A 15,579-nucleotide genomic window follows, 5' to 3' on the forward strand; every position below is an offset into this window, starting at 1 on the left:
CGTTTGTGACTGATGATTCCTCAGTGCTCGTAGAGATTGTGGCTGCATTCATTGTTCTTGGGGATGTGCCGATGTGTGTAGAGTTTGTCAACTTGCACACAGCTGTGCTGGCAGGACAGCGAACTAACACTAATTCGCACAGAGGTCCGCAAATTCTCAAATTCACATCAACCGAAGCACGTTATTGTAAGTGCACGGGTCTTCCGTTCTCTTGGGTAATCTGCACAGAACAATTTAGTATATTTCTTCACCGGCGATTTTACAGTGAAGAAGGGATCAAGGGTGGTGGCCCCCAAATGCGCAAGGACAGGGAAATGAATTAAACGGGCGTCTGTTTCCTCCTTGTTTCGCAAACAGACGCCAAGTCTGTATCAAATTCTTACCCTAGATCAAATCCCGCGCTCTTCGTACCCCCAACCTGCCTCCACCTCCACCCCGCCCCCTTTAGATATCCCTGGTGGGCGGGGCAGAGAAGAAACATTCCGGGCTCCCAGAAAAATTGTCTAGCCTCGCCCCAGTCTTGGGGTCGCACATTTCCAAAAACACCGAGGACACAGAATGACTAGTGAAAACCGCCGACCAAATGACATTGAAGTAGCACACGCGCGCAGAGAAGGAAGCAAAACACGAAGAAAGGCTCAGTCCAGCAGCCACGTGAGGTGGGCGATCTCCTCCGCCCTCTGAGAGAGGACTTCAACTCCCGGCGTGCCCCTGGGCGGTTACCCTCCGAGGACTCCAACTCCCAGGGTGCTGCGGGAGCGGCCACCGCAACCTCCCACTCAGCCGCCCGCCGCTCCTCCCGCCCCTCCCCCGCCCCTCCTGGCCGGATCGGCGTGCGCCTGCGCACGGGAGGCCGGAGGAGTCTTACCCTAATGTAAGATGGTGGCCCGTCTGGCTGTGGAACCCACCGAAAGCTGAGAGTCTCTCTCTCAGCCGTAAAGGTCGGACTCACTGAAGCAATCAGGCCCGGTTCTGAAGAGTTTTTTCCCCGACGCTCGTTCGGTGGTTTCTTGTGAGGACGCGGCAGCGCGTGGAGTCGGCTGAGGGAAAAGCGAGGCAAGGCAGGCGGGTGAGTCTATGCGGGGCTGGGCTTAGGGGAAACCCGGGGCTGACCGGCTACGAGAGAGCGGAGGCTTCGCTGGGACTGTACAGGCCGCACCCCCCTTTCTCCCCACCCCCCGCCTCATCTTCACCCTCCTCCTCCTTGGTCTTCTTCCTCCTCCTCCTCTTCCTCCCTCTCTTTACGCCACAGCAGTTACCATCAGGAAAAGCGAGCGGGTCAGAAGGCAGCGCGGCGGCAAGCAGCGACTCTCCTTCGAGAATTTCTTTAATTGGGGAGCCGAGGCGGCTTTTGGTCTCCAGCTTTTCCCCCTGCATTTTCATAGGGGCAGGATTCTTAGGTCTCAGTCCTCCTTGTTTCCCCAACCCCCTTTTCCCTGTCTGACGTCCTTTCCCACTGGCCCCCGTCTCCCAAGACCAAAGCCATCAGTTCCACTCTGACCCGTGTTGCTGCTGCTGCTCGTTAATCCCACTGCTCATTGCCCACCCGTCCTGCTGCTTGTTTTTTGCTCCACTGCTACCACTCTGGAGTTAGCCTTTGCCCCCCTTTGGTGCTTGCAATCAGCCCACAGTGTATCTGCCACACTAGGGCTTCTTCCGATTTGCAGTCTTTCCTTCCACCACATCTGTCATCTTAAAGCTGCCCCTTAAGTGTCTAGATTATGCTTCTGCTCCTGCTAACCCACCTGTTTCTTAGCCTTCTTGAGAATTGTCCGTTCCTTCCCTCTTTCCTGTACAGATCCTTTCCATATACACTTCCAGAAAAAGGGATGCCCCGTGGTGGCCCTTGAAAAGTAAAGGAAGTTGGGAAGTGAATGAAGTGAGGTCGGATAGTATTAAACGTTACGAGTAAAGATCTTTTATTCAGTCTACTCCGGAGGGGACCGTTTTCGTTTTGCTTTCAGTGATCTATTTGTCGCTTATTCGCTCTGTTGTGTTAGGACGTGGCTTTTTTCTTTTCTTTTTTTTTCATTTTGGACCGGTTTTTACCATGCTACTAAGCGTTCTTTGGATTGTCTCTGCCCAGGACACTTCGTGTGGGGTCTGATTTATACTAATATTAACCCCAGCATTTCAAAATAAGATAAATTTGGCGCACATTCAGAATTCATCTGTGAACTCCGCTAGCAAATATAAGTGATATTTTGATTACATGTGGGTTATATGTGGGTTCTTTATTGAGACTTGATTTTTGACTGAGTTTTATTGATGTTCAGCTTAATTGATGACATTTATGATTTGAGTGGAAATTTCCTTTCCAGTTATTATCAGATTTACTTCTTATTTTTGGATTTGGGAAGTTCTCTTGACATTTCTAGGATGATAGTTATCTGAATAAATTGTCTTCTCTTGAAAATCCATTAGATATGTATGCAAAAGAAAAATCGATGTTTTTATATAAACCTAAGTTTCTCGTATTTTTCTCATAGAAAAGAAGGGGGCTGGGAAAAGAATGACAAAGCTGTGCACATACATGCATTTGGTAGAACTCACTGTCATTGTTATCTACAGTAAAAAGCAGAAAACTAGAAGCAAGAGGTGGCTTATGATGTCCATGTTTTGGTGAAAGCAAAATTAAGATATACTGACTAATGGTATAATGGGAAGAAGCGGCTCTGGCTATAATCAGACCACTGTGAGATAAAGAATTACCAGAAAAGCAACCAGGATTACATAGTGCAAATACATACATCCCGAGTTTGAACATGACATACATGACATTGCATTCTTAAGATATATGTAAAAATGTTGAACATCAGTGACAGTCTCATGTGGCAGTCCATTAGTAGGTTATTGTAATTTTTACAAATTTTACCTGTAAAATTTGGAATCTTAACATTTGGCATTATGTTCACTTGATTGTGATAAATGGTCTGTTTTACCAAATGTAAACTAAGGTTAGAAAACCTGTCTATAAAACTTTTTTCTTTCAGCCACTTAAGCCCCAATTTGGGGGACCAAATAAATACTCTTAGAACTGCAAGCAATTTATATAGCAAACTTTGTCCTAAGTTACAACTTGAGTTTTTTTTTTTAAATCGCTTACATTTAGTTTATCAGAGGAGTGTATTTAATAGTTGATCTTTAACTCTAAAAAATATACTTTTTGTTGTTGTAATACACTGGTGGAGAAGCTTTCCACTTTGAACAATCCTAACACAGGTTTAGAAACTCTTGGCAATCATACTTGGCTGAATTGTAAGCAGTTGAGTTCTAGGAGAGGACTGTTTGTCTGGTAGAAGGGAGTAAATGATTTTAATACGTCTTTTTTTTTTTTTTTTTTTTTTTAATGGTGTTTGTCTCACGAAATATTTTCTCAAGTAATTTTCTCCCCTCATACTTTTTGCTTGCGGTTACCGAATTCTTCATTTCGGCCCTCTGAAGTCAAAAGGAATTTACTTTTGTATCTTTAGTACCTTTAAAGAAGACATCTAAAGTTCTTTAGTATTTTGATAAGAAATAGGGAGCTGAGATTTCTAAATATTTTTGTGTGGTTTAAGTTTTTTGATCTAACGTTATGAACGCTACAGCTTCATACTTTCATGGTTTCTTTTGATAATTTGGAATACTTTCTACCAGGTTCAATAGTTGAATTCTTGAGATCAATAGATTATTTCTGTAAGAATGTTTTGAATATGAATCGCTTAAAGTTGGCCTATTATAAAATTAGGATGAGACAGTTATACTCAAATAACAAAGTACAGAAAAATAAAATTGTTTTTGTATTGCCCTTCAACTTGAGTCTAAAAGGGAGTACTAGCGATAACTTGCAACTCATTACTTTGTTAAAGAAAGAGGGTGTTGCCAGAGGATGAACTCCTAGCTTTAAGGGAGTTTTATTTTAAAAATGATTTTGTGTGCTTTAAAGGAATAAAAAAAATCTTATCAGTTTAAGCAGTTTGGATTTAGAAATCTTCCCTTTTTTCCCCACTCTACTCTTGGCTTTAAAAGGAATCTATATTCTTCAGTTTAATAAATTTATCTTTTTGTTGTTTTGTGTGAGAAAAATATTAAATTTTCTTTTCTTTCTCTCTCTTTTTTTTTTTGAGACAAAGTCTCACTCTGTTACCCAGACTGGAGTGCAGTGGTGTGATCTGGGCTCACTGCAACCTCTGCCTCCCGGGTTCAAGCGATTCTCCTGCCTCAGTCTCTTGAATAGCTGGGATTACAGGCGTGCGCCAGCTCACTCGGCTAAGTTTTGTATTTTTAGTAGAGACGGGGTTTTACCATGTTGGTCAGTCTGGTCTCAAACTCCTGATCTCGTGATCTGTCCACCTTGGCCTCCCAAAGGGTTGGGATTACAGGCGTGAGCCACCATGCTGGGCCTAAAATTAAATTTTCTAATGTGACTGCAAATAGTACTCAATTAAATATATTTAACCTTAGTGTTATTATTTTTATAGATCATTTAAGTAAAATGGTTTTAATTTGTGAAAACTTCAGCCTCTGGTGAAAATTCAGTTAGTTAGCTCTCTCACAGTAACTATAATACTGTCTTGACTCTTTGTGAAGGAAGTTATATTACATTCAGGTTCTGAAGAAAACAGTAGGGAAATAGGTTATAGAGATTTTTGCTGTTCTAGAAACAGTATAACTAGAATGTACTACATACTTTTCTCAAAGGATTTCTTAATCTAAATGGAACTTGTAAATGGTTTTTATCCCACTGGAATAGCATGTGTTGGATAAAACTTGTTTAACACATTCTGAGATTTTGTAATGTTTTATGTTACCTCAAAGATATTAGGAAAAATCTGCAAATATCCATTCCTGAATAAAAGGTGGCAATATCCTCAATGTTTTAAAGATTATAGTATATTCATATTTTTCTCAAAAGTCGAGTATGCAAATTAAAAAGCTAGCATAATTTACCCAGTTATTTTTGTAATGCAAGGAAAGAAGATATGTGGGACTTTTTAATCATGCGTTTAGTGGTTTTCCAAAAGAACTTCACAATTGTTTTTAATCTTGTTATGTGGACTTCTTTATTAGAAAAGATTATGTGGTAAATGTCAACTTTTCTACTATAATAGAATCTAACTGGTTCTGTGATACATTTTTTTTTTTTGAGACGGAGTTTCGCTCTGTCACCCAGGCTGGAGCGCAATGGCACAATCTCTGCTCACTGCAAGCTCCACCTCCCGGGTTCACACCATTCTCCTGCCTCAGCCTCCCTAGTAGCTGGGAATACAGGTGCCCGCCACCACGCCCAGCTAATTTTTTTTTGTATTTTTAGTAGAGACGGGGTTTCACCGTTTTAGCCAGGATGGTCTCGATATCCTGACTTCGTGGTCTGCCTGCCTCAGCCTCCCAAAGTGCTGGGATTACAGGCGTGAGCCACTGCACCTGGCCAACACATGTCTTTTGTATGATATGATTCTTTTATTATTTAATTATGAAGTTTATAGAAAATTTCACCACTATTTTGGCCCCTTAGATTTTAGTACTTAGATTTTAGTAGCATATTTTTCGTTTATCAGAAGAGAAATTACAAGCTACCAAAAAGAAGATGGTTACATTTATTTGGTAGGAAAACCTAACTTTAAGGATGGTATAACACGGTTTGAGTATAAGTTTATTTTTCCTCTTAACAGGTTTATTTGTGAGTATGGAATTTTTTCTTTAACCCCCTCCCGAGACGGACTCTTCCTCTGTCACCCAGGCTGGAGTGTAGCTGTGTGATCTTGGCTCACTGCAGCCTCTGCCCCGCCGGTTCAAGCATTTCTGCCTCAGCCTCCCAAGTAGCTGGGATTACAAATGCCCGCCACCACACCCAGGTAATTTTTGTATTTTTAGTAGAGACAGGGGTTTCACCATGTTGGCCAGGCTGGTTTCGAACTCCTGACCTCATGATCTGCCTGCCTCAGCCTCCCAAAGTGCTAAATTACAGGTGTGAGCCACTGTGCCCGGCCTCAAGTATGACTTCTTTATTATTAAACTCTGTTCATACAGGAGAGTTGTCTTGTTTTAAGCTTTAATTGCTTTGGGTGATGGGCAGATGGTATATTGCTGTTAGGATAAGTCTTGCTATTTGTATAGGTGTGTATGTCAGATAACTGTTCAAAAATAACTTTTTAAAAGTATGGCTACTAAAATCTCACCTCTTGAGTTTTAAAGCAATTATGGAGTAGAATTTGAAATCAAAATAATCAAAATTATCAAAATTGGCTTGTGGATATGCCTAAAAACAGTTTGGAAAAAATGTCAAGGCAAAAAAGCAGTGTAATTAGTAGAATAAAATGCTTTCACTTAAAAATAGTAGATGTGACTAGGCACGGTGACTCACGCCTGTAATCCCAGCACTTTGGGAGGCCCAGGTGGGCCGATCACGAGGTCAGGAGTTCGAGACCAGCCTGGCCAACATGGTGAAACCCCATCTCTACTAAAAATACAAAAATTAGCTGAGTGTGGTGGCATGTACCTGTAATCCCAGCTCCTCGGGAGGCTGAGGCAGGAGAATCACTTGAACTTGGGAGTCAGAGGTTGCAGTGATCTGAGATTGCGCCATTGTACTCCAGCCTGGGAGACGGAGTAAGACTTTGTCTAAAAAAAAAAGAAAAAAAAATTAGTAGATATTATATTACCGCTTTTGGAAGCAATTAGTGAATGATGTCAGCAAAATAGTGATTGAATTTTGAAAAGCAGTTAGACTGAAATTTCAAAGGGGTGGAGCATTTCTTGATAGCAACAAACAGATACATGGTCATTAATCCAAATATCTGAAATTTTCTAAGCATGTTTTTCAGTCTTTGGAATAGAGTGGAAGTGCTAATTTTCTGATTATTTAAGAACTTTTTAATCCATTCCCTTAGAGCATTAGGTGTTTTCAGATTGTGAATTTTCTAAAATAACGTTGACTGATTCGGGTTATTGAACATTGGTTGTAGCAACTTTTTTCCTTTTTTTCCCCTTTATTTTCTGCCTCCCATGTTTTGCTTAAGATTTTTTCTGAAGTTTTAAATTTTCATCTATTATTTGGGTGGACCCTCTTGTGAATTCTCTAATTGAATGAAGATTTATAATATAAACAGTGTTGCTTTTAGTCGTTAGGATTAATTTTTCTTTTCATGGAAATCCCATCTGTGTGATTATATTTTTTCCTCCAACTTTTATTAATTCTTAGATGAGAATTAGGATTCTGCATTAAATCTTTCTGCAAACATTTTTCTTACTGCCAGTAGGGACCTACATATTCCTTGGGTAAAGAAAATGTTATATTTTGGTTTTGTCATTTAAAATGATATAAAGACGTTATTAGTACTTTTTAAAAAAGGAACTTTTGGTATTTTTAAACAAGTACAAAAGTAGATATGAACCACCATGTAGCTGTTACTCAGCTTCAAAGAGTATCAAATCTTAGTCATTACTTTGTTTCATTCATACTAGAACTTTTTTTTTCTTTTTTTTTTCTTTTGAGATGGTCTTTGTTGCCCAGGCTGGAGTGCAGTGGCACGATCCTAGCTCATTGTAGCCTTGAACTCCTGGGTTCAAGCAGTTCTCCCACCTCAGCCTCTCAGGTTACTCTGACTACAGGCATGGGACCATACCCAGCTAATTTTCTTATTTTTTGTGGAAATGGGGTCTCACCCTGTTGCCCAGGGTAGTCTCAAACTTCTGGGCTTAAGTGATCCTCTTAGCCTCCCAAAGTGCTAGGATTGCAGGTGTGAGCCACTATGCCATGATATAATAAAATGTCTTTATTTATTTATTTTGAGATGGTGTCTCACTCTGTCACCCAGGCTGGAGTGGCAGTGGTGCCATCCCAGCTCACTGCAACCTCTGCCTCCTGGGTTCAAGCAGTTCTCCTGCCTCAGCCTCCCGAGTAGCTGGAACTACAGGCGTGTGCCACCATGCCCAGCTAATTTTTATATTTTTGGTAGAGACAGAGTTTCACCATGTTGGCCAGGCTGGTCTTGAACTCCTGACCTCAGGTCATCTGCCTGCCTCAGCCTCCCAAAGTGCTAGGATCATAGGTGTGATCCACAATCGGGATTATTTAATCAACTTTTCTTTTTCCTTTTTTTTTTTTTTTTTTCTCTTTTTGTTTTATTTTTATTTTTTTTTTTTTTTTTTTTTTTTTGAGATGGAGTTTTCTTGTTGTTCAGGCTGGAGTACAGTGGTATGATCTCGGCTCACTGCAACCTTCACCTCCTAGGTTCAAGCGACTCTCCTGCCTCAGTCTCCTGAGTAGCTGGGATTACAGGTGCCCGCCACCACACCTGGCTAAGTTTTTGTATTTTTAGTAGAGACAAGGTTTCATCATGTTGGCCAGGCTGGTCTCGAACTCCTCACCTCAGGTGATCCACCTGCTTCGGCCTCCCAAAGTGTTGAGATTACAGGCCTGAGCCACTGCACCCGGCCTTAATCAATTTTTCAAATAGACTTTGCTTATGGAACCACTTCTTGGAAAATTTGGCACAACCTCTTCGTAGAATTTATCTTGTCAGGAATACTTTCATAATGATATAATTAGCACTGTCCAAAGCAGTGTACAAATAATGTGTGCTACATGTAGTATGAGTCCAGTCTGTTAGTATAGGGATATCTTCAGACTGAAGTTGTAGGAGTGAGGCTTCCTGAAGAAGATGAGACTTGGATAAAGATTGTATAGGCTAGCATCTCCAGAAGGAGAACATTATGTACGTTCTATATAGGGGATAGAAGCTTGTCTTTGTCCATTTTATGCTGCTATAACAGAATACCACAGACTGGATACTTATAATCAACAGAAATGTATTTGGCTCATGGTTTTGGAGACTGAGAAGAACCAGAACATGGGGCTGGCATCTGGTAAGGGCCTTCATGCTATGTCATCCCATGGTGTAAGGTAGAAGAGCAAGAGAACAAGAACAGAGAGGGCAGGACTTGCTTTTTATCAGGAACCTACTTCCATTACTATGGCATTATGACTGATGAGGGTAGAGCCCTCATAGCCTAATCACCTCTTAATGGCCTCACCTCTTAATACCATCACACTGGCAATTAAATTTCAATATAAGTTGTGGAGGAGACATTTAGACCATAGTAAAGAATGAGCAAGCACTTGGTAGGGGCCAGCATGATGTGAGAGGGATGTAAGGAGTCTGATCTCAATGGAATAAAGTGTTAATTACTGGGAATGGTGGCAGATAAATTTATATAAGTAGGGTAGAACTAGATTATGAAAGGTGTATTGGTGTCAGGTTGAATTTAATGTGCTAAGCAATAAGAAGCCAGTAGAGGTTGATAGGGAGCAGGAGAAAACATGATGAAAGTGGTTTTCAGAAAGATTACTCTTTCAGTAGTGTGGAGCATATTTTGGGGTTGACAGTTAGTTGAGTTTTGTTTGGAAAATTAGAGACCAAACCACTGAGGTAAGGAGCTATTCTGAGAGATGTTAGGATGGAAATTCTACAGGATTTGTCAGATAATTGATTCCATCTTCTCTTTAGTCCCTCATGCCCTAAAGTGACATCAAGGTTTTAGAGAACTGAGGAAATGTAATCTATTTGTCTTTGATAGTAAACTGCAATTTGTTATCCAAGTCCAGCTTTTGTGAAGGAAGTAATGGATGATTACTCAAATAACAGCCTCAAAAAGTTTTAGTAGGCCTGGTGTGGTGGCTCACACCTGTAATCCCAGCACTTTGGGAAGCTGAGCTGGGAGGATTGCTTGAGGTCAGGAGTTCGAGACCAGCCTGGCCAACATAGTGAAATCCCGTCTCTACTAAAAATACAAAAAAATTAGCTGGACGTGGTGGTGTGCACTACTCTGGAGGCTGAGGCTGGGATAATTGCTTGAACCTGGGAGGCAGAGGTTGCAGTGAGCCAAGATGGCACCACTGCACTCCAGCCTGGGCTACAGAGTGAAACTCCGTCCCCCTCCAAAAAAAAAAACTTCAGTAGACAATAGCTACCAGTGTTTTTAAATGATTTTAAAGATATTCATTGAAGAATAGGAGCTTGGAAAATAAAGAAATATTCTTTATTACAGTAAGAGAAATGAACATACTTCATGTGTAAAAGAGACGTTTAGGCCTTACCTGCTTCCTATGTGTATGTTAGTTCAGAATGGTCATTAGGAGACTACTCACATTTGAATAGCTATAACTAGTAAATATTACTGAATGACTTTAATAATGGCCTGATCAGAGCTAAAGAAAATTCTGATGAAGTAGGGCATTAAATATTCCTGACTACCAGCTGCCTTTAAGGATGGATAAGGCTAGGTCCGCGGGCTGAGGAAGTATATAGGGAGATTGTGAAATGAAAACTTATCCTTTCATCTACTTTGATATCTTTGTTTTGTACAGGTATTATTAAAAAATAGGTCTGGTTAAACATCAGCTGTACATGTTTTGGTTGGATTTTTTTTTTTTCTTAAGTTCTGCGACCTTTGAAGTTATTTTTTTATTCTTTGTTTTGGTTTGTAGACCCTGCATTAAGCCAGCTTTCTGGGTCTGTTGTGTACTTCTGGATGGCATACTTTGTTTGGTGAAGGAAAATTTTACATTTTATTTTAAAGCTGGGAGAAAAAATAGGTTTCTTGTTTATTGCTTTGTAAATGAGGTAGATGAATAATACTGTATTGCCACTTATTATCTTCATGCTTCCTTTAATGTCTCAGGTATTCCTCCTCTACTGTATTTAGCGTGGGGATCTCAAAGTTTCCCACAGTTGTGTCTGAAAACATCTCAACTGTGCTTATAATTTTAAAATTAAACTTAATTTTACCATTTTCTTTCTTGTTACTATAAAATATTGGACCTATCATAATAGCCATGTACCTTTTAGTGACTTGGGAAATACTCATAATGATTAAGATGATGCAATATAGTACATTATTGGGAAATAATCTGTTTTTCATTGGCATCACCTCTACCCTTAGACCTCTTTCATTCTAGTAATATGACAGAAAAATTTTTGACATTTTAAAACTTCCTTATTTAGCTGGTCGTGTATGCTGTTGAAAATGAACACTAGACTAGAAAGCCATTGCCTTCTCCTTGGGGGGTTTGTTTTAACAAGGGGTTTTAATTTTAAATTTGAGATTTGAATTGAGGTCTCCTTTGTGTAGAGAATCTTGAGAAGGATTATACATCTTCTTGTCACCAGTGCATGTGGGAGAGAAGAAAATATCAAATATGGGGTATACAGGAGAACCTTAGTATTTGGGAATAGCTTCAGTGATAGCTGCCGAATCCAGTGTTTTCCCCAGGAAATTTGTATTTAATCCCTTGGAGTATGGGATGACTTTATGAGTGTCATAGTGGGTTGCTGTGGGTGAAGAGAGGAGAAAACGACTCCCTGTTTAAAAAATCTTTTCCAAACAGTTCGAAAATTTGAGATTAAATTGAATTAATCTCAAATTATTAATAGTTTATGGTTTTTTTTTTAATTCATTCAATGCTTGGGAAGAAATTGGTTTTCTGTGAGTGGCTTTGGGGGTGCTTTGGATGCTTCCCTTACCCAGGAAAAGGGAGGAGAGGCAGAAAATAAAGTGGGGAATAGTAGCTGCTGTGGATTTTTGCCTAAGGCATTGATGGCATTGTTTTTTTGGCTGCTTTTATCTACATACCTTTTCTTTTCTAGTTAGGCTGTCGTTACTAATTGGAAAGGCTACATACAGTCTAGTCTCGCCTTTTCCAAATCAAACTAGTGTCCCTGTCCTGATTTGTTAATTTTAATCTCTCCATCTCAAAACCTGACAAATTCATGTCTTTTCTCTGCCTGAAGAGCAGGGAAAACTGGAAAGAGGAGAAAATGATAATGTTGTGGTTAGGCACCCCCTATCTTTTAATATGTCAGGATTGTTTTATGAAAGAACCTCTGCCTTTGGATTTTAATTTTATGTAATCAGTTATAAAAAAATTGAATTCTCGATGAGTCCTTAGAAACCTTTTAAAGGATCCTTTAGCCATAAAGTTGGTGAGAGGTTGAAGAGTACCTATATCAGTTAAAAGGTTTGGGGATTGTTTTTGCTTCTACTAAATTTTTTTCTGCCATACAGGACCCAGTCCTATATATGAATTTTGCTTCCAAAAAGTAAAGCTGGCCATCTTTTAATCCTAGCACTTTGGGAGGCTGAGGTGGGTGGATCACGAGGTCAGGAGTTTGAGACCAGCCTGGGCAACATGGTGAAACCCTGTCTCTACTAAAAATAGAAAAATTAGCCAGGCGTGGTGGCATGCGCCTGTAATTCCAGCTACTCGGGAGGTTGAGGCAGGAGAATCACTTGAACCTAGGAGGCGGAGGTTGCAGTGAGCCAAGACCATGCCATTGCACTCCAGCCTGGGCGACAGAGCAAGAGTCCATCTCAAAAACAAACAAACAAATAAAAACCCTTGAAGATTGTATTCAAATCTGTTTTGATTCTGATGAAAGCAAGGATGACAGCAAAATACTTTAATATATGCATGCCAATGAAAGAACACAAGTTAGACCTGTGTCACCATATATTCTTTGTCATGCCTAGCAAGTATTTTCAGCAGCTTTGGGGAACTCTGAATGATATATGGTGTATTCATGTTTGTAGATTGTGGTTTTTATTATATACTATTAAATTCTATAATTTAACCTTGACATATTAGAGGATTTGGAGTAAAGGATTAACTTATACGTAACTTTTTATAGTTGAATATAGTTTTCAGTTTCAGTTTTGAACTCTATTTGTTTTTATTACTTCTGCTGGGAGTATGCTGGATAGTATGGAACCAGGCTTCCTAAGTATGAATGTTGGCTCTACCACTTACTGTGAGACCTAGGTTGTTACTTTACCGTCTTTGGGCCTCAGCTTCCTCATTTGTAAAATGGAGATACCAGGATTGTTGTGTGGAATAAATGGGTTAATGTATATAAAGTGCTTGGAATAGTGTTTGGCACATAGTAGCTTTGTATAAGTGTTTGCTATTTTTATGCATTTGAAGGAATCAAAAACATTCATCTTTGAATTTCTCTATTAATTCAGTACACTTGTAAAAAAATTTCTAAGTACTAAATATACATTTTCAGTAGTCACTTGACCACATAGAAATATAAGGAATGTGTTTGAGGGGTAATCAGAAGATTGGCCTGCCTGGAATTCCCTTGAATCAGAGAGTAATGGAAAATGAACCTGTATGGATACAATAGAAAATGATTATCAAGTGTTTTGAACTAAGGCATAGAAAATTAGACGTGACTGATAAGAGGGGAATCATTGCAAGGTTGTTATTGTTGTTTTTAAGCCATGAGAGTGATGTGTTTAAAATAGTATTTAGGGGAAGATAGTTTTGAGTGTCCTTGGTAGCACAGAATTATTTCACTATATGAGGATTTTTTTTGGTCTGTTTTGTTCACTAATCTATTTTAAGCAACCCAAACAGAACCTGGTTGATGGTAGATGCTCAATAAATGCTTATTGGATGAATGAACCTTAAAAGAGACTGTAAGAATCTATTTTATTTTTATTTTTATTTTGAGACAGGGGTCTCACTCTGTCACCCAGGCTGTAGTGCAGTGGCACGATCTTGGCTCACCGCAACCTCTGTCTCCTGGGTCCAAGCGATTCTCTTACCTTAGCCTTTTGAGTAGCTGGGACTACAGGCACGTGCCACCATGCCTGGCTAATTATTGTATTTTTTGGTAGAGGTGGGGTTTCACCATATTGACCAGGCTGGTCTTGAGCTCCTGGCCTCAAGCAATTCACCTGTTTCGGCTTCCCAAAGTGCTGGGATTATAGGCATGAGCCACTGTGCCTGACCCTATTGGAATATAAAAAAGAGCTCGGTGCAGTGGCTCACGCCTGTAATCCCCAAAATTTGGGAGTCCGAGGCTGGAAGATAGCTTGGGCCCAGGAGTTCAGGACCATCTTGGGCAATTATAGTGAGACTCCATTTCTTTAAAAAAAAAAAAAAAAAATTATCCAGGCTTGGTGGAGGCACTCATGTAATCCCAGCTACCTGGGAGTTTGAGTGGGGAGGATTGCTTGAGCTTGGGAGATTGAGGCTGCAGTGAGCTGTGATTGTGCCACTTCACTCCAGTCTGGGTGATAGAGCCTCTGTCTCAAAAAAAGAAAAAAAGAGAAGAACAATGGACTCAACTTAAACTTTTGGGGTTCCTACCTTTCAGGGGTAGAAGTGAAAAAGGTACTATTAAAGGAACAGTAGGAGAGGTAAAAGGAAGATAGAAAAGTTTAAGTCTCAGAATCCAAAGGAAGAGATTTTCTAAGGGAAAGGTCAGAGAGAGAGAGAGAGAGAGAGAGGAATAGGAAGATTCAGGGTAGTGTTGCTTCTAGGTACCCAAGGAGGTTTCAGGAAGAAGGGCACAGAGGTGGACATAGTCCAATACAAAGTTTGAGGAGAATGAGAATAGAGAAAGAATCTTTTGGCTTGGTGGTGTGAGGGTCACTGTCCACATTAAAGCAGTTTCAGTACACAAAGAATGGTAATACAAATCAGATTGTGGGGAGGTTAAGGAAGATGTTAAGTAGAGACCGTGATAAAGACTTTTCAGTTGACCTGGCAGAGTGGCTCACACCTGTAATACCACCACTATGGGAGGCCACGGTGAGCAGATCACGTGAGGTCAGGAGTTTGAGACCAGCCTGGCCAACGTGGCGAAACCCCGTCTCTAATAAAAATACTGAAATTAGTTGGGCATGATGGTGTGTGCCTGTAATTCCAGCTACTTGGGAGGCTGAGGCACAAGAATCACTTGAATCCGGGAGGTGGAGGTTGCAGTGAGCAGAGATTGTGGCACTGCACTCCAGACTGGGTAACGGAGTGAGGCTCTGTCTCAAAAACAAACAAACAAAAACAACAACAACAGAAAAACTATTTAGTCAAGAAAATAACTGTAAAAATGGCCAGAAAACAATATAATAGGAGCATTCATATTTTTTATATGTATACTGTAAGAGAGTCTGTTTATTAGAGGTGAGAAAACTTGAAACAGTTTGTGCTGAATATTATTCTTTTTTTTTATTTTGGAGACAGGATCTTCCTCTGTTTTCCAGGCTGGAGTGCAGTGGCGCGATCATAGCTTATTGCAGCCTTGAACTCCTGGGCTCAAGCAATCCTCCCACCTTGGCCTCCCAAAAGCACTGGGATTTACAGACGTGAGCTATTGCTCCCACCCAACCCTGAATGTTTTTTTTTGTTTTGTTTTTATTTTTTGAGATGCAGTCTCACTCTGTCGCCCAGGCTGGAGTGCAGTGGCGCGATCTTGGCTCACTTCAAACTCCACCTTCCGGGTTCACGCCATTCTCCTGCCTCAGCCTCCTGAGTAGCTGGGACTACAGGCACCCACCACCGCACCTGGCTAATTTATTGTGTTTTTAGTAGAGACGGGCTTTCACCGTGGTCTTGATCTCCTGACCTCGTGATCTGCCTGCCTCGGCCTCCCAAAGTGCTGGGATTACAGGCGTAAGCCACCACGCCCGGCCCTGAATGTTCCTAAATTTCTTTTTTCTTTTCTTTTCTTTTCTTTTCTTTTCTTTTCTTTTCTTTTCTTTTCTTTTCTTTTCTTTTCTTTTCTTTTCTTTTCTTTTCTTTCTTTCTTT

The 15,579-nt window shown here is 40.4% G+C and overlaps 1 protein-coding gene across 6 annotated transcripts in view; it reads left to right on the forward strand.

Annotated features, from left to right (window-relative positions):
* Positions 1–796: 796 nt before the first annotated feature.
* The window catches only part of CNOT4 (CCR4-NOT transcription complex, subunit 4), a 142,444-nt gene continuing 127,661 nt past the window's right edge, over positions 797–15,579 (forward strand). For all 6 annotated transcript variants that reach the window (XM_012000121.1, XM_012000123.1, XM_012000122.1 and 3 more), the window contains exon 1: positions 797–1,069. The gene's annotated coding sequence lies outside the window, so the exon portion shown is untranslated. The remainder of the gene's footprint in view (positions 1,070–15,579) is intronic.

This window comes from Mandrillus leucophaeus, unplaced genomic scaffold, assembly GCF_000951045.1.
Source record: "Mandrillus leucophaeus isolate KB7577 unplaced genomic scaffold, Mleu.le_1.0 Scaffold619, whole genome shotgun sequence".
NCBI lineage: Eukaryota > Metazoa > Chordata > Mammalia > Primates > Cercopithecidae > Mandrillus > Mandrillus leucophaeus.